The sequence below is a fragment of the Tauraco erythrolophus genome, chromosome 10, assembly GCF_009769465.1.
Source record: "Tauraco erythrolophus isolate bTauEry1 chromosome 10, bTauEry1.pri, whole genome shotgun sequence".
Taxonomy (NCBI): domain Eukaryota; kingdom Metazoa; phylum Chordata; class Aves; order Musophagiformes; family Musophagidae; genus Tauraco; species Tauraco erythrolophus.
The window spans coordinates 27,205,355-27,225,595 of NC_141474.1; the positions used below are offsets into that span (position 1 = coordinate 27,205,355).

Genomic DNA, 20,241 nt, shown 5'->3' on the forward strand with positions numbered 1-20,241 from the left:
TGTTGAGCTGAGGCACCCCAAATTTGTTTGAACATATGCCCAGACCTACCTTTGGCATGAACGCAGACTTCAGATCATTTGCATGTATAAAGAGATATAAAATGTCTCACTAAAACTGAGAGTGTTATATTAAACTCTAACAGGCACAGGAAAAGTGCAGGACTGATATACTGGAATTTGTAAGGCCGAATTCTTCATTTTACACCCATAAAAACCAGGAGTAACTCCCTCTTATCAGTGAAGATCCTTTAACATGGAACCAAGACAAGTGACGGAGGAACCAGATCCTAAATGCCCTTCCTTCAGGCACAGTCACAGCAGTGGACCCTGCAGGAGCTCTGGCCTCTGGGCCTTGTGCTCAGGGAGTGACTAAACATCTCCTTGCTCCAAGGCAGGAGGCAGACAGTCTGGCAGTTAAATTCATTGCTCATTCCTCCACTGAGTTGGTATCAACAGAAATAGCTTCCAGGGAATGAATGTCGAGATAAATTGAGTTCCTGTGTAATCTCAGGACACCCACAGACAGGTCATGACAATTTGCTATTTATTGTAAGGTCCATCCTGTGAAGCAGGAACCATTTACTGAATTTCCCCAGAATAAATCAATCACTACGCTCTAGTAACAGGAAAAAATTAAGCAGAGAAAAATTAAGACTGATCATCAGTAAAATTTCACTAATGGCAAGCTCTATTAGACTGTAGAATTGTCTCTCCAGGGGAAGAGTGGAACCCTGTCATCAGAAACGTTTAGTGCTGGACAGGGCAAAGCCCTAGGAAATAGATATAACAAGCAACAATTCAGCATAGAAGAGATAGCATGGTCTAACTAGCTGACTTCAAAAAAGCTGACTCTAGACCTGATTTTTTTTGTGATGCAATCAAAATCTTTAAAAACAAACAAACTAAAACCCAGGTACATGCCAGGTTAAACACACTTGTTTATAGCTTGACTGAAACATACATTAAAAGATGGGACCAAAATCTCACGTTCTGTGGAATTCCTACATTTAGCCTCTTTCCTAAGGTCTATTTTGTATTTCAAATACTACCAAATCTGAACCTATGCTGCTGTTGGAATGAATTCTAATTTGCTGAGGCACATGGGGAAAAATGAAGCTTCTGAAACATCTAAGACGATCGAGGTATAATTGACTCTAAACATCAGCAATTTTTTCATCTATTAGCAACTAACCCTGAAGAACAAGTCCATTTCTGTAACTAGGTCTTCCACTTGAGAAGAGACTAAACCTGAGTTTCTGAGGCAAATTAGCATATACATAATTATATTGCTCAGGAAATGTTTCTGCAATTACCTCCTCCCAACGAAGGAAACTGAACATCGATCTGCTTTTTGGCTGGTGTTGTGTCTTTTGTTCATTACACAACAGCAAGAACATGAAGAAACGACAGGGACACAGTTGGATCCTGAATAACCACGTTTCCTAACTGTATGCAAACATGAAAGGCTTAGTTGTGTTAAACTGCTGCTCTAACTGTTTTCTGGCAGTGTCTAAAACATAATCCACAGTACACACACCTGGAGGGCTCAAAACTACTTAAAGGGATACAATCCCACTCTTAGTCCGTGGCTTCTGGAGACACTATGGTGGTGTTCTTTTTAAAGAGCCTGCAACTAGACTCAAAACATCACATCAGTCTGTGTTTTCTAAAATACTTCGAAGACTTAACTATCCAGAAATCAGTATGTCCAAAACATACTTTATCCTAGGTCAGGTATGAACTTTGACAGCAGTCACAATAAATGTGGCATAAATACTGCATTGTGTACACGATCACCGCACCACCAAAGACTTTGGTGGAACTGTTTTGCCATGAGATCTGGCACTGCACCAAGCGTCTAATTGTGACAACCCTTCATGCAGCAGGGAGGACCACAAATACCTCGGGGATATCATGACTGCTTTTCTTCCGAGAAGTAACACAAGAGCCCAAACTCTGAGAGCTTTGCTCCGGCTGTAACTGCGCCAGGGAATAGGCTTGTCCAGGTTCTGCTCATTTTGCTGCTATTATTGATGCAGCCTCACTCACAAAGCTTGGCAAAGGCATCTTGGCAACTAGAAGCTACAGTTTTCAGCTTCACGCAGGGAATTATTGTTCCCTAACTGAGAACATGCTATGATGTGGAAGGCTGTGTATAAACACGTAATGGGCGACCCTCTGCTCTGCATGATTCACTGTTGCACCATGCACACCAGGCTAAAAGGAAGAGACTGACCTTGGGCACCCAGCAGCTTGGTAGCAAACGAGACCCAGCATTTCCCAAGATACCACAATCTGTTAGAGGGTAATGCAGCCAAGTTCACCCAATCCAGAGAGATTTGCTGTATTCTCTTATTTAGGAGACAGTTAATTAAATCTGAAGTCTTACCTCATGATAAAAATACACGACAAGAGTTAAAAATAACTGACTCACAGAAGTCTAACCTGGAAGTAAAGGCAGTTCCAAGGAACATAAGAGAACCATCAGATGAAAGCATACATCTATGTACACAAACCTCACGATAAAATCGTTGTAAGCATCCAAATAATCAATACAATTAACAAATAGCTTTGTCTTTCAGAGGAACCCAATAGTCTCTGGATCAATAACATTTAAAGTAAAAAGATAGATATTAGACTATTAAAAAAATACCATTGCAGAGAACTTGGTCTCCTGTTAATAAATCAATACAAACTAGATTTTACAGCTTCTATAATCAGCAAGAGACATATCAGTGTATCTCATTAGGCTGGGGTTAAGAATTTGGCAGCAACCAAAGCCCATTTAATATCATTTACTTCAAGGCAGACATGGCAATACAACAGATGCCCTAATTTATTTGTTGATCTTTGTATTAAAATAACAGTTTGCTGGTAAACAGGAAGGGTAATGATGCCAGTCACCCTTGTTAGTGGCTAATAATTGCTTAATTTGTCCACTAATTGACCTGTGCTACTGTTGAAGCACTGGATCGTGTTGCAGGGCATGAAGTAAACACGGCCACTGTAATGTTACTTTAGAGAATGACTTCTGGAAATAGAACTACTTATTGCTATAAATTTTCTCTTCACAGATGAGCAGATTAATTGGTCTGCCAATTAGTCTGCTATTAAAGAAAAAAAAAGAGCTGCCCACAGATTGGTTGGATCTTCGAACCTCAGCCCCAGTTTGGGTCAAATGAAATAATCCAATCTGAATCAGTCACATCGGTTATGAAAAATAAGACAAGTATTATTTAAAAACAAATCTCTGTGGCTGGAGATCAAGGAAAATAGCCCAATAACTAAATACTCATTATTAGCTCTTCAAGTGACTTTAAAATAAAATGGATAACATGATGGAATGGGCCTACTCAGGCACATTACAGTATAGAAAAGTTCTCTAATTAACAGAAGTAAAACAATATAGATTATTTTTGTATCATCTTTTCTGGAAAGTAATTAAAATAATTATTTTTCAAATAATAACATGGAATTACAGATGCTGCCTGGAACTGAAACAGCTCAGAAATCAGCATTTAGCCATGACATAAGAGGCGGCTTATCCATAGACCACTAAAAATCAAGCAGTCTTTACATTAACATCAAGGAGCTTTTCATAGTTGTGAGGGAATGGAAAAAAGAATCAAGAAGAAGGGAAAACAAAAACTATGCTGGCAACTGTGAGTCGTTAGAGACACAGTCACAATAGCTCCAAAAATTTTAGCAGTTTTTTACCAGTCTTCTTTGGTAAACACAGCTTCACAGAAACTGTACTAAATCAGGACCAAATCTCCTCTAGTCCAAGTCACTTCTCTGTTGTTATTCTTTCTCAAGGCTAAACACACTTTCTCAGATTTCTCTTGCCTTCTGCAGCTCAGCACCTCTCACCTACTTCAACACCGGATCCTGTGGCATATCTCTGCCCACCCTAATCCAGCTCAAATTATCTACTGGTGCTTCACAAGCAAGCTGATTGTTCTCTCTCCAGCAACGTGTCAAAGAAACCTCTGCTCACATGATTTCCACTGTTCTGTCTGGGTGTTTCCTCAAGCAACTGCCTTAAACTCTGTTTGAACTTCCTGTCATCTCTGACATGACCTCTCCACATTTGCTACTTCCAAAGAAAAGCCTGTTTTATCCCATTGCTCCATTACTACATCCTTTCACTGTCAGTCTGAGAGTATGGTTAATTGTATAACTATATAATACATTTGCTCTGCTCCTATTACTGAAAATCTAATCACCACAGATCCTAATGCAATATGGCAACTGCTAATGCAAACGTATCCTGGACCGTGTCTAGTACGTGCCAAGAAGGAAGTGATTTATATTTTCAGGCCCATTTCCTAACACTGAATAGCTGCTGGTATCCCGCAGTCAGCTCACCATGGCCTGCAAGATAAAGAGAATGTAACAATTAAGCTCTAACAACAATAGGATATATTAATCGGAAAACAAATACAAGGAAGTTTTGAATGCTTATATAAAACTATTTAAACGTTCTGTTAAAGGAAAGTGAAACCCATGTGAAAGACACTGTTACACTTTTGGGGAGAGTAGGAAAGCAAAAACGTGGTGTTGGGCTTTTTGGAAAGGTGAATGTGATGTTTGATATGATGGTGGAAAAAAAAAATATCAGATGATAGGCCCAAGCAGCTGCAATGTTCTGTCTCTACAGAACACGTACAGCACAAGCAGTAAACAATAGCAAGATGCTGCTGTGCCACCATTTGTCTGAAGGAACGCTCTTTTGGCAAAGGGGTTCTTGTCTGTTCAGCCTTTGCCCTTTCTCATGGGGCTGCAGAAAAAAAAAAACAACAAAATATGAATGAGACAGATAGACACTTCTCTCCATCTCAGCACAGTGGGAAAGGTGTCACACTCATACTGAACCCTGTGCTCAGCACAGGTCACAGCAATGCTGTGCCAGCATGGTCTGGCACATACCACATACCTGTGCTTTCAGTGCAGCCCCCAGCACAGGCCAACAGACAGAAATGATCCAGGAACATCTTAGCCTGAAACGTTTCCAATATTCAACACAGCAAGGAAAAAAAAGCACATGTGAATGGTGATAAATGAGCAGAGCTGACTCACAGCAGGGTTATTGATATGATCTAACATCATGCTGGCACTGAAATGATCCCTGCAAAAGATCATCGCATGGAGTGATCCAAAAGCACAAGATCATTGCAGATGCTGACTCCGCTGCTTCTTACAGTGCTTCTCCTCCTCTTAATGTGTAAAAACAGACAAACTGAAGCTATTTTACACTTTTTAGAAACATGTTTATTGAGGGGGTGCACGAGGGGGTGCACATTGATTCTCTAACATTGATGCAGAAGGAATTTATAGATTTGGAATGCTGTGTTAATTGGTTTCCTTGTTTTTTCCAAAGGTCCCTTTGGAATCCATGGCAAAACCAAAGCTTATCTCATCAAAATTATAAAAATAATACGAGTGATGAAGGAATACTGCAAAACTAAAACAGGCACCTGGCTACAGTGCTAGATAAAGGAAAATCTGTTGCCTGAAGTATATCAGTCAACAGTTTTCAGTTGCCAAACCTGATGTATGTCTGCGTGAATATGCCTCTGAGTAGTCACTGCGATTAAGTGAGAGTGGGAAGATCCAGAACACTGGCTGTTTTTCATTAACTCCCTCTCTGGTCATCCTCCGTAGACACAAAGTGCAAGGGAATTGCTTGCACTCAGAGAGAGATGCAGTACTGTTCTGGTTTCAGCTGAGATAGAGTTAGTTCTCCTCTTAGTAGCTAGAATAGCACTCTGGTTTGGATTTAGTATGGGATTTGATATGAGAAAAATGTTGATAATACACTCATGTTTTCAGTTGTTGCTGAGAAATCAAGGACTTTTCAACTTGCCATGCTTTGCTAGTGTGTATCTGGAAAGGAGCTGGGAGGGAGCATAGCCAACTGACCCAAACTGGCCAATGGGATATTCCATACCATGACATGTCCTGTTCAACGTATAACTGAGGGTTGGCCAGGAAGCTTGTTCTCTTTTCCAGGATTGCAGTTTTGGATCTCTCCTTCAGGATCGCTAGACAGGGACAGGCTGGGCATTGATCAGTGGATGGTGAGCAATTGCACTATGCATCACTTGCCAGTATATCCTATAATTTTTTTTAATTTTATTTCTATTTTTAAATTGTTCTTATCTCAACTCACGAGTCTCCTTGCCTTTACCCCTCTGTTTGTCTCCCCCATCTTCTGGCGGCAGCGGAGGGTGAGCAAGCAGCTGCGTGGTGTTTGGTTGCCAGCCGGGTTAAAACTGCAAGACTTTTTTTTTAAAAAAAAAAAAGAGGAAACCACTGCTGCCTCGTGTGAGGATCAAACTCACAACCTTCAGATTATGAGACTGGCACACACAACAACTAAAAACATTCTTCTCATCCCTAATCCATACTAAATCCAAAACACAGCACTACTCTAGCTACACGGAGAGCTAATTTTATCCCAGCTGAAACCAGTACCATGCACAAACCCTTAGTGAGTATTCATTGGATCTTACTTTTCAGCTCAGCCTCTGCTCCTCCTGTTTGCTCTATGCTGATGCTCAAATTCCATCTAACTGCCCCTCAGGACAGGCTCAGAGGGGGCCTGCACAGGCCTGCGGGTTCCACATGGTGAAAACCAATCAAGTTCTTACAAAATGCAGAGAAGTTAGTTTTTCCCAGTGGTTCCCACAGACAGGAAGCTCTCAATGGAGACAACAGGTAAACATCACAATTACCCATGACAAAACAGATAGGAGCCAACCAAGGCAGGTGAGATGCATTGGGAAGGATGTGGTAGGTAAACTAGCTACATTCCTGGTTATGGTTCATCTCAAGTGTCCCCAACTAGACAAGTAATATTTCCGTGCTGAGTAAGATCTCATTAGTTGAATGTGGTTGGTTAAAAGCACCCCAAGAAGTTTTTAGGCCCCTGTGGTCATTTCAGTTGTTTTATTTTTCTGCAGCTATCACTGCTCTTGTCAGTGGAAAAAGGAAAATAAGAAAAAAGCAACAGTTAAATCCCCAGAGGATTGTGCACATGGCCCCACATCACCTATTTTTGAATAAGTTTTAATCAACTTGAGACTGAAAAGTTGCACACCTAACTTTAAGAATTCAGCTGTGATAAGCAGATTGACTAGGAGCGCATCAAGCTATATTATGGCATATTTGTTCTTTTATTTACCGTTTATGCTCTGATCTATTCTCTGCTGTGACTCTATGTCTCTTCAAAACACAGGATTAAAAGCAAAGGAAATCTCGAATAATGGGATAAAATGAATGTGCAGGAAATGAATGGGTGAATTAGATTACAGCAGATGAAACACTGAGGTCTCAAATGCAAAATGCAGGGAGTTTATTTAATTTGTTACTCTCTTAAAATGAAAATATGCTCACTGACTTGAATTAGTAATTTCCCTGTTTTAAGATATGTTAGGCCATTACAGCTAGGCCTGTTTCCAGAGCAGTGAAATAAATGGAAAACAGCCATTCTCCCAGGGAATGCACTAGCTCGCTGCGTTTTGCCAGCCCAGTGAAACAGTGCTAATGTCAGCTCCAGAGAAAACCGCGCTTCGCTGTAGGGGCTGCGTGCAAAGGAATTGATAACACCGAGCAACAAATACTTAAAATGGCAGAGCAAGGCACTGTGGATTTTAACTCAAGTTTTAATGTGCATGGTAAGCACAGAGAGCAATTGATTTAAAGAACATTTAAAAAATTATTGTTCCTGACCTCTCCTCCCTCCCTCTCTCCTCCAGTTAGCACAGGGTTCCACAAATAATTAATCTGGCATTCAGCGTGGCTGAGACACAGACCTGTGTGAAAGAAGCAAGAGCTGGGAAAAGCAGTCAAGAGCCTCCCAAACGCGTTCTGCCGACATAAGAAAGATTGGAAAACTGCTCTGTCAGTGGCTGACCTGAATCAGAACATCCCAACCCCTCACATCTCCACCCCACCAGGTTTCTCAGATATATTCTTTTGCATGTAACGATTTAACTGAGGGGACTGAGGTCTCTGCTGGAGGACCACAAGTGTGTGCAGGGGTCTCTAAACAGATTAGCAGATCATAGTTTGTGAGGACAGTGAGTTGCAGCTGTGTTACTGCATCACGGTTCTATAATGAAATAAGACACTGGATGTTTTGGTAATCAAACATTTCAACTGCTTTCCAGGACACCCAATAAAGTTATAAAAATCCTTCTCACGCTATTGTATGGATACATTTCTGCCATTATAGCCCCAAATTACATTAAAAGTGCAAATTCAATGAAGATTTGGGAATATCTTGCAATAGTAAAACATTCTAGGAGTATTGGGTAGTAAGATGGACCATATGATGCTGCTATGCAGACCTTCTTGGTTAATGTCTGCTGATTAAGAATGGATGGGACACACTGGGATGGAAAGCACACTGCGAATTTGTTTCCTTACATGGATACTCCTTGTTTCCACACCAAAGAGGTACACTTACACCATCTACCTTTCATGTGCACTATCCCACTCTTTTTGCTAGATGTCTACATTCGGATCGTGCAAACTTTGCTTCAAAATCCTGAAGAATTCCAGACCATCCTACTCTGGATGTGTTTCAAGCAAGGAGACTACACAGAGAAACGGATGACTGGAATAGAGTCAGCCACAAAACAGCAGTCTTGAAGTAGAATCAATTCAGTGCAAAATGTTGTAAGTGATGAGTGTCTGGGATTTCCGATGTATTTTTATGAGCTGTGGCTCTCTCCTCATAAAAAGATTCACATCTGCTTTGGAGGATATGTGACTGCTGGTACTGGGCTGGAGCACAACATCCTGACTAAGTACTGAAAAGATACAGATATACATTGCCAGTAAAACATAATTAAAGTTGGCATTCCCAGTGACTAGAGTGTGGGACTGGGAGCCAGAATGCTTAATCTTGGTCTCTAGCACTGCTGATTTTTGGCAAGTTGCTACGACGGAAAGACTTTTAGCAACACAGACAACCGGTATTGCTGGTCACTTCAGAAATGCAGGCTTGAGTACTTTCAGCTCTGCTGTCTTTTCTTCCAAACAAAAATCAAGGAGTGCTGAAACTGTTCCACAAGCCATAAGTGGTGCTCAGCACCTCCCAGGATCACCTGGCAGGGTAAAATGCAGTATTTAAGTTTTGCCTGTTAAAATCATCAACCAAAAAAAGAGACAATTAAGCATTTTGTGAGGGCAAGTCTAGTTCCTACTTTAAAGTTCTCCACATACTTTACTCCAGCCAACACCTGGTCCTGCCTTAAAAAAAATAACATTACTAAACAGGCCTCAGTAGATGAGATGAGACCACAAGAATTATCTCATTACAAAAGACTGCCTAGGTCATATTTATGTAATGTTGTTCTGATAAAACAGTCTTCTAGCATGCCTTAAGACTCGCTCTGATGCTTTGGCAGCTTAACAGCTGGAGACCCCCAAGGAACCTAGCAGTTTGACCCTTTCTCTCATTTGTTGCATCCAGCAATTTATGGCCTCAGGACTCATTTCGATGCCATTGATTCGGGTTGTGGGTCTTTTCAGAAATTAAAAAAAAAGACACAGAACAAGAAATAAAGCTAGATTCTCAATATCTTCAAACATAGGGGTTCATAGCAGCAGCAGCAGGCTGCTTGAACACTTGATCAGAGAAGCAGCAGGGTGTTAGTGGCATCATCTACCTCATCCCACTGCAGCTCTGAGCACATGGGACTTGAACACTCTCTCTAGTAGCACTTGGTACTCCCCGTGAGTCCAGGTGGTACATCAGGTTAATTTCTCCCGTTATTTCATGGTATCTGGCTCTCCTGTTCCTTACAGCAATGGAATTCCCACTAGCTTCAAAAAATTATACCAGTGTAGGAGAGCAGAATGAGGCCAAGGCTGGATTTGTCTGGTAAAAAGTACAAGACTGAACAGAGGGGAGCCGACTACCTTCTGATCTCTGCAGTGATAAGCCCATACCTCAGCCACTTAATTACCCTGATGGCTGATGTAGCTTGCTTAACTACAAACTAATCTCCCCCAGGCCCAGAGGGCAGTCATGCAGTTCTCCAGCAGTACTGGCACAACAGCAAAGACCTGCAGAATTGACTTGAAATAACGTGTCAGGCTATCAGAGATAGGACATATCGGCAGGAGTGTACAGCTGTTGCAGGATTGCCCAAAGGGTTCATAAATTCAGTGCACAGCACAGACTGAGTGGGTGGCTTTGTTGCTTGGTTTTGTTTTCTTTCATTTTCCTAATATGCTGTAAGGAGCTTGGAGTTCTCTCTGCATCAAAATGAGCCTACCAATACCCCTTAGATGATGCCTCTCTCTTCCTCCTGAGAAGAAACAAAAGGGTTCCTGAAGAAACACTGCAGGGATCAGATGATCTTGCTTTATTAATGAATTACTTGGGATTTATCAGAATCATTCTAAAGATGTTGCTTCAGAAAATGATGTGTTTGGTCATTATTATTCAAATTCTGTCCTTCCCAAGAGTGCAAGTCCTCCAGACAGCTCTAAAAACATTCGCTGGATTATGGCCCTCAATTTTTACAGAATTAACTAATGTTAAATACAGCTAAGATTTAAGCCTTAGAATTGAACAGAAATACGCAGATCTCACCTTCCCTGAAGTGCAAGATAAGAGAAAAGTGGCTTGATTGCAAAGAGGAGAAAAATAGACAAAAGAGTAGAAAGACCCTGAATGGATGAACCAGAGTTAAGCAGGTTGTACCTTGGCAGAATTAACTCAGGCATCCTTGCATTGTTTCCTGCTGTCCTTGTCGACTTAAAAGACATCAGCCTTTTCACCATGGCCCTAAAGGGGAGTTTCAGCTGCACACCAGTGGCTCACACAGCACTAGCAAAGAGGGGAAAAAGTAACAGAAAACCTCTTTGTTCTCCAGTTTTCTATTTAGAGCTATAAGGGTCTTGCAGGGAAAAAAGAATCTGGATCATTATGTTATTGCTTCTCCATCCTGGACCAGGCTGAGGTCCTCAGAGCCTGGAAGATGACTGTTCTCTTCCGCTCCATGAAAACTAGAATGTGGAAGTTCAAAACTCTTCCAGGGCCAGCAAGCAGACTGCACTACAAGTCTAAAGTGTTCAAAGTTGCTGTCACCAGGGAAAAGATTCCCAGCAGAGCTTTATAAGTCACAAAAAAAAACTCTTTATGGACCCAGGGAGGACTAAGCAGGCTTTGTTCTAACTGGGAAACCACTAAAGGTTGCTGGATTACAAGGAATAGCCAAATATGACAACACTTCTCCTTTCAAGCCTTTTGCTGAGTTGTCTGACCAGGACTCCCTATGCCCAGAGTTACCTTTTCACAATCTGGCAGCAATGCCTTTCTCTGGGGACCAGGAACTTTCGGGTTTTCAGTGTGCTTAGTTTAACAAAGGTGGGCACTGGGAATGGAGGGACGGATTAGTTTGGCCTAACACCTCCCTTGGGGGCTTGTCATATAGAGCTGTTTTGCAGGTTCAGTAAGCACAAGCAAACAGCTGCGTTGTGCTCTTAGACTTATGGCATTAACTGTGGTAGCAATAATAATAATAACTATGAAAGTCTTAAAAAGGACAGATCAGCCCAAGCAAAGACCAAGAAGGCAAAAGGTAGATTTCTCTGGAGGGAGACGGAGAATACATTTACATATGAAAATCTAATACACAGTGAAAAAAGAAAAAAGCATTACATAAATAATGCTAGGGAAGGAATGAAAAATATGTATTTTTAAATACATTCTAAAAATGGTTTCCAACATCTGCAAATGGGTTGCTCAGTCAAGCAGAGACCCAGAAGCAATAGGTATGAACCAGGCAAGCACGCAAAGCTGTGTGATACAGAGACCAGAGGGGCACTGCAGAAGGTCGGTCATTCGCAACTATGCTTTCCAGTTTCCTTCAACTGCAGAATTTTACAAGTTTTACATTAGGGACTATCCCTTTTAATTTGTCTTGACCTTTAATACCCTGTAGACACTTGCTATTGGCCACTATCACAAGTGGGCTGTTCAGCTAGACAGACTCCTGGTGCGACCCACTGGCAGTGTGAAAGCAAACACGTATTGCTGGAAAGGAGCAAGAGCGCAGGGGGAAGAAGGTGCCCCCACGGGTGATGCGGTGACCTAATGCTCCTGGGTCTTTTAAGGAGATACGCATACAAGATTCAGAACAAAGTGGGAATCTGAGCTGAGAGGAACTCAGGGAGAAGCATGCATTGCATTTTCTTGTACTCCAGCTCAGAAGTTTAGTCCACTCAGCTGAAGAGAAGAGTTGAGATGTCTGCTCCTCAGGACTGAACCTCAGCTGTTCATCTCTACAGGAACCGCTGCTTTGCTATTCCTATACAAAGTTGGCACATACATACATGCCCTGGATCCTAACAATGGCAGCTGACAGCCTGCCCCATAGGAAACCTGGACAACTATTCACCCTCATTCTCCCTGTACGAACAAGTGTAAGGGCATCTTTTGGCTGCTTCTTTGATTTCACTTCACTAGGTTTTCAAATTATACTGTTTCGCTTTTACAGGATTTTCCTGTCCTTCTATTCAAATCAACTAAAAAGGTGCAAGGCAGCTTGCCTGTTTCCACTCAGGCAAAGTCACTTGAAAGACTTCTGTAGTAAAGTGAGGCACAAAGTCCACAGGCACTGTGCCATGCTGGTGTCACCCAGTAAAGCAGCACTTCTAAAATGAAGAACCATCAGATTCCAGAAACATAACAAGAGAGTCCTATTAATTCAATAAAGAGCTACTTTATGCTTTCCTGTGGTTGCCTTCTGGTCATGAGGAAGGCGAGAGTGGCATCACAGCCGCCTTGCTCTTCCCAAGAGGTGGCTACCTTTTTCCCCTGGAGCTAGTGTGAGCTCTCTGCTTTGCACCTCAAAGACATCTAGAAGTGCCTCACGAGCAAAACCAGCAGTGTGTGAAACAAAAGTAGATCTGTAGCCATTTCCCCCTTGAAACACGCAAGCTGGTAGTAGAGCCTGAGCAGTTCTAATCAGCAAAGAACAGTCCAAACTGAAATGAAACACGGAAGTCCATTTGCACAGTAAAGTCTGTAACTTCAGTCTTGGCAGACAATGAAAGCAAGGATCATATGCAACACCTGAACTACTTCTGGGTGACTCATAAGCTGACCAGACATGGGGTGGGGGGGCAGGAAGAGAGGAGGAAACAAAAAAAAAGAAGAGGAGTGACTTAATTAAGCAAAAAATCTTAATCCTCTGGGAAGATCCAATGGCCAAGAAAATGCTGGCTGCATCTGAATTTTCTCCCCTTGAATCTGAGATGAAAGTTATGTATCTGCAAGTTGCTTCCAGCGGTGCTGGAGGGGACTTGTTGAATAGCTACTTGCACTGGGCTCCAGCAGGAAAAAGCTTTTTTTCCTGTGGTTTATTTGTCTCAAAGAAAAAATAACAAAAATGACCATGTCTCTACATGAGGAAAAAAAATGCAAAAGCTCTGCCCCTCACCAGTGGAGACAGATCTGTTCTTTTGTTTACACTGCATGATATCCAGACAAGAATAAGTTCCACAGAAATAAATTAGGGTCACTCCTTGTCTGTACAGATGTGCTCCTGGCTGCTAAACAGCAAAATATGCCATAAGCCCCCACCTCCCCCTCCAGAGGATATCTTGCTGTGAAAAGGGAGCTGCACGGCAGATCCTAAAGGTGATGGTAATTAGCACTGAAAAGGGAATATTCAGAGAGAAAACTGTCCTCACGTGAGTAGGGCTGCCACAAGCAACTGACATCTCTGCTTGTGAAGAGGTAAAATACTTCAAGAGGGTATAAAGTACATGTTTCCATGTGAAGAACGCAAGAGAGGAAGGTAGAAGGATATAACTTTCAGGGCTCCTCTAAGCATTGAGACAGTTTTGTTGTTGATGTTTTAGGAAGAAGAAAAAACACCATTTCCTAAAGAATTCAGTTTGGAGATGGTATTATTGCAGAATCTACTTTGAAGCATATTAAACTAAGGAGGAATAAGATGCTCTTGTTCCAGAATAGGAATTGCTCAAGAAATGTTCTATTGCACTCTAAGTTCACAGCCTGCCTCAGATGCAAATGAATTCTCAAGTGCCTCCAAGCCCTCAGACAGAAGCTCTCCCCAAGCACTTTGCAGCAATGGGTTTAAACTCTGGCAGCACTGTGACCACATAAGCTAATGTCAAGGTGCTATTTCCCTCCTATCCTTGGCCATTAGGAACATTGCCAGGAAGAAAAAAACCCATCAAGTTCACATGAAACCAGGGGCGAAGACTGTCTAACTTTCTACTTCGAATAGTCAGGTTGAATTTTAACATCTTAAAGGCAAATTTAACTTTAACAAACAGACTCTTTTACTGCGTGAAAGATGCAGGCATCAGAAGGGAGAGGTGCCCTGAGCACGTCGGACAGACTGAGGCCGCAGACTGACAGGCACACTGCAAAAGGGTTTGTTTCGAAGCCACTAGAGGGGTCTGTTAGCTAAGAGTGGTGGCAGTCACTTCCCCGCTGCTGTCTCCCATGCAGGGTAGGCAACTGGCCCGCAGGGAATTGGGGGTTCAGTTCCAAGGAGTTTCCAGTTCTGCCCAGGAAAGTACCGCTTGGTATTCCTCACTCCTCCCCAGGAGTAAGACCCGACTTTGGAAAGGTGGTACGTGGGAGAAAGCTGGGCCACAGCATTTTTCAACTCTACTCTTGATTCTGTGACAGTCTCCTGCTTGACAGAAGATGGTTAAAGCTCAGCAAGGCTGAATGGCTGCTCCTGTACCAGGGAATCAGCCACCCTCCTGTTCTCCCTCTGCTGTTAGGACACCAAGCACTGGTATTTGGAAGGGGACTGGCCACAACAGTGATTAGTGCCGTACAAAAGCCACCACAGCAGTAGAAATTTAATAACCATGAAAACTGAAATCTTTCAGTGATGCTAGAAATAGCTCCTTTTGGGTAGGTGGAGGCCCTGGTGAACTCTCCATCCTCAGAGTCCAGAGAATCAAGACTGCATTGAAAGAGCAAAGACAACCTCTAAAGGGCTATTGTCTGGGGCAGGAGCCTTCTTTCATCCCAAGTCCCCTCTTCTTACCCTCCAAACAAGCTTTGAGCCCTTTTCTCTGTAACCTGCAGAAGTCAAGGAGACATGCCTTTTATAAACATGTACACAATACCTTGCAACAGACACACACAGAGCACGTGAACAATCTGTGCAGGGGCAGAGGAAGAATTTCACCCACGTGCCCTCGTGTCAAAGAAAAGTTTCCAGCGGCCAAGTCCTAGTCATACATGAATGCTGGCTCCTCAGAGCAGCAGCTATAGCAATGCAGAAGGAGCAAAAAGGCAAGTGCAGGGCACCTCGGAGACAAAAGGAACTGAAAATAAAATGAAAACAACAACAAAAAAAATCAATTCAGCTGAACTGAGGCAGGGCAGGCAAAGAACAAAGGGTCAGAAGACAAAGCTGGAAACAATAGACCAGCAAGATTAATATCAGTTGTGAGGAAGAGCTGGGGACACTACTGAAGGAGAATAGAAAAGGCTTAAAGAAAAACTAGAAGAGATTCATAATTGTGAAGCCTGCAACTTGATCAGTACAGATCTCACACTGCTGCACTTAGAGAAAGGGTTTCCTCTAACAACTCAGAGTCCTTGAAATTCATGATGGTCGCTCGCTAGGAGCCATTTCTTTTTTCATTAACAAGAGAGCCGTACAAATGAGATCTAAAGACAACTCCAAACTTCCTTTGGTCTCTACAGGCCTGTTCTGACTTTTGCATATTGATGCCCTGGTCTAATTCCATTGGGACAGGATTTTAAGATTTCTGCCTGGGATTTCACCACTAGATGCTCCAGCATGATTTGACCCATGCACGCGAAGTCCAGTTTGGGGAAACCTGCATGCATGCATGGTACGCTGGATGCTCTTGGCCAGTCAGACTGCTGCACAGCCACAGCCTCAGCAGAAAGTGCCACAAGCAATGCGCTAGCTAACACTTCCAGAGGGCCTGCTCTCCCATGTAGGCCCAGAGAAGATCTGTTGCATGGGCATAATCTTGCTCCCTAGAAGTGCAGGACCTGTTGCCCATGGCCAAACAGAGCAATATACATAGAAAACAACTCTGACCTAATTGATAACTGGGAAGACATGAATAAGCACCTTTGAAATCCACTTGGACTGTGATTTCCAGTGGGAAACCAGGCCGTATTAAGAGAAGACAAGTGACCATGAAGTTCAGCTGAATCACTATTTTCTTTTTCCTACCCTCAGACATCAGCAAAGTGCCGCAGCATGCTGTTACAAAGACAATGTGCTTTGCCCTAGAGATAGGTTGGTTAAGGCTGGAAGGAAATGATCTTTTAGCTAATGTTATTCAAAAGTATGAGGAGTCAAGAAACATTGCAAAAGCAGTATGTTTAAGAGATTAATTGGGCAATCGTACCTGGAGACAAAATAAATTTGCCTGCTGTTGTATAGTGAAGTCTTTCTCAATTTTCTCTTTTGAAGACCAAGGGCTCCTTTAGATCTCTGATTATTATAAAGAGGATCAGTTAAGCAGAGGTAGTCAAAGGCCTGCCCTGGGCAAAGGGCAAACAATCAAACATTGCCACTTGACATTTCTTAGCTGCATAGGCAAAGCTGACCTTGTTGTCCCAGGGATGAGGAGTTAGGACTGATCCATTGCTCATACTGGAAGACACAAGGTGAACATGCAAGGCTAGGCTTGTGGGGTGAGCCTGCCTGGCATGTCCAATTTTCTCTTCCTGCTACTACTGATAGTACGGAAGAGATGAGGCACCAACTTCTGCTGTTGGTGGGAAGGGGTCTCAGCCACGCAACAGCCTTCTCCACAGATGACAACTCCTCCCTCAGAGGCAGCCCAGGTCTCTACAGCTCTGGGGATTCCTTCTTCCCTTTGCACACCACAGGTCCCAGGCTCTGCACAGCCCCTGCACAGCCCCTCTACCCACCCATGCCACCATCACACCTCCTTTTCTGTGCAGGGGTTCTCTGGCACATTCAGAATGCATGTGGTAAACAAGTGACTCACAACTATAGAGCCAGAGAAATTTAACCTCATGGTAAATTTCCTCCAGCTCAGGAAATCAGGTGTATAACCTCTCATACCTGCCTGACACCATAGTGAATTGACTGAAAACCTGTGGTATCTTGTAACAGCTAACATCACTTTGAGTAGCAGAAATTCTTCTAACAGTCTATTTACATCAACACAATTTTAAGAGGAGCTTTTATTTCCCTTACTCCAATATGGAGACTTTATATTCTCAGAACAACCTCTCTCTCTCCTGGGATACTTCACACTAAAATCCCATCCAGGAGATTTACAAGGGACAGACAATAGTGTTTTTCATGTTGCTTCAGAAGTCAAGGAGAGTGTGTTTCCCTTTGTATTGAAGCTTAGGAACTGTGCACTTAGAGGAAAAAAAAAATCTTAGTGAGAAGGATGAATGAAACCTAACAACTTTAAGAGAGCCCTGCAGCTCATTTTATGGTTAGGCTGATGAATTCTGTTGTCTTTGCTTCTCATCGTTTGGTTTCCTGAACCCCTGTAAAAGAGACCATGAACTGCAGCTTGTTCACCATGTTCCCTCACTACTTTATGTGCTAAGCTGTGTCTGCCTAAATGAACAGGAGAGTGTTCCCGTCCTCTCCTGCCACAACTTATGCATATCATCTTGTGCATGCAGAATACCATTCATTTTATAGAAAGATTTTGCTCTTTTTTTTTTGACCAGGACCAGTCACCTCTAGGGTGAGCAGTGCAGTACCAGGTGCATGTGCCTATGGATTGCAGCCAGAAGAGGAGGTTTGCAAAGGACACAAGTATTGAAAGGGAATGGAAGCTCTGTGTCTTTGTATCTTTGTGGTGGCAAGAGAGTATAAAACTCCCTACCAGCGGAGCATCTGTTTAGTTCAGTTCTGTTCAGTATTAGCAATGCAGCCCACAAACTGAAACGCTGCAAACAGCCCCCACAAAGGGCACTCCTGCATCAGAGGGCACTCACAGGCTTGCATCATGGTTAAGGCAGAGCACGCTCCTCATCCAAAGATGCGTGAGAAACTAAGCCTTTATATATATAGAGAGAGAGGTGCTTACTTTCCGTCCAGAAGTAGCCAGGAGAGCATAAGCATTTGCTTCCAGTCTCTTTCATTTGGCGGAGAAGGTAGAACTGAGACTTGACAGTAATGTAACAAACATGCACAAGTAACATCCGCACTCTTTATGGAATCCTATTTCATTTTCTCCTCTGGTAAGAAATACAGCTGAGAAATAAAGATGAATTGACTTTCTAGAAGGAAGAGTACAACAGATTAAGTACCTAGAAGGAGGTCAGAACCGATGCAACCCATTCCGATGCAAATTTAGTCTGATATGAAGTCTGGCAGATAACATTCTTAAGATTCTGAGGGCTCCATCGTCATCACCACAACAGGCACTTTCTGGGCTCAGTGTTTTACTCCAGTACAGCTGCTGTTACCAAAGCATCCTGTACCAATGCCTAGAGAACTCAATTTCTTTAGGAGAAATTTATCCCCTGGAAACAGCTAAGCAAGGTCATCACCTCTGTTACTTCAGAAATATTCTCTTCACATGTAAAGGTTTCATTAGCTGATTTACTCTTACGTTTAAAACATGCCCTGTCCTGTCTTTCTGCTACTATCATTTATGCCCTAATGCTCAGATTATTTATGTTTAATGAAGGAAGCAGAAAAGCAGCTTTTAACTCTGACAGTTTATCCCTCCTCTTTCTTCATAATAAAAGACAGAGGTTGGCTAAAATTCCAAGTAGGAGCAACAAGTTTCAAAATTACTGTTCTCATACATACAACTGCCATTCCCACAAGCAAAAACCGAAACAAACCCCCCAAAAATCCCAAGTTCCAATCATGTTATAGCAACTTCACTCTCTTGCTAACTCCTTCCGGGATCCTGCAGGATCGAATTCAAAGAATTTGAAGGCACTGGCCTCCGTGAAGTGAACTAGAAAACTACCACTGCTTTTAAGAGGTCATCTTGGAATCTGTCCAAGAATAAAATCCTTCATAGCATGCGGAGCACCTTGGTCACATAGAGAGCAAGTTCAATCACCCAGTAGTCCAGTGAGTTATTGTGTAACAGCAGGACTCCTGAGACAGCTGGTGGGAGACTTGTTTTCAGGCAGTCTGTTCCCTTCTATCCCATTCTTTGAACATTGAATCAAAATTTGTACAAGAGTTTTCAGACTTTTTTTCCTGCCCTCTGCTGGCAAGAGGCTGGGGATTAAAAACACAGATCAAGAATGTTAACAGAAAACCAAGAGACATTGCCCAGTGTAGTCTGGTTTTCCATTTCATATCACCTGATTTAAGGTGAAGCAAGAGGGAGCATTCATTTAAGCAGCTGTAATGAAAAAAGATTGATTGAAAAGTCATTTTTGCTCCATTTCTTATGGAAAAGAGTCCCAGGTGTCTGTTTTCCTTATATTTTCTTTTTAATGGCTGTTCCCTATTCAGCCCATAAGCTTCAAGGTCAGCTTCAGGTCAAATTACACTTAGCACAAGATGCTCAGCATCTGCAAACTCAGCTGTGCTCTCTTCCTCCCCTCTTGCACTGGGTCTTCCATTCTGGGCTCCCAGCTTGGCAAACTATATAAGAGTAAAATGCTCAGGGTACACATTTTCATTTTTGCATTTAGATGGCATGGTGGATGCCACACTGGCAAATGTGCTAGAAAGACGACAAATGACATCCTACTAATGGAACGTGCTAAGTCTATGAGGAAAGTATATGTTTAAGTACATCTAGACATGCTTAGGCTTGGAATTCCTGACTGTTGACAGAAACCAAAGCATACAGGGCAAACAAACATGGTAGTCACCTCATGTCTCCTACAACTTTCCATGCACATGAGTAGGTGAGGGACAGTGGTTTATCCCCCACAAAGAAAATAAAATTTAGCAGGCAAAGGACAGAAAATAAGACTGTAAGAGTATTGGGTAAAACATTCCTATTGCCAGGTCTTGTATAAAATCCAAGCCTTTGGAAAGCTGACTTATCACCAGTGTTTAGAGGGTAGGAATTTGTACACATTTTACACACATTTGTGCATACTACATACATATATAAGCATTATCTGACATCTGACCCTATCTGTAAGAATTAATAATTCACTTGCCTTAACAGCATAATGTGGAAGACAAAATAGCATAAATTTTCTTAAATAAAAATACTGGGGGGTAAGAAAATGAGGAAAAATATCTAAGAAAG

General features: G+C 42.4%; 1 protein-coding gene across 1 annotated transcript in view; it reads right to left on the bottom strand.

The window, feature by feature from the left end:
• Nucleotides 1-20,241, bottom strand: part of AGBL4 (AGBL carboxypeptidase 4) — a 941,572-nt gene that overhangs the window by 198,657 nt on the left and 722,674 nt on the right. The window lies entirely within an intron of this gene.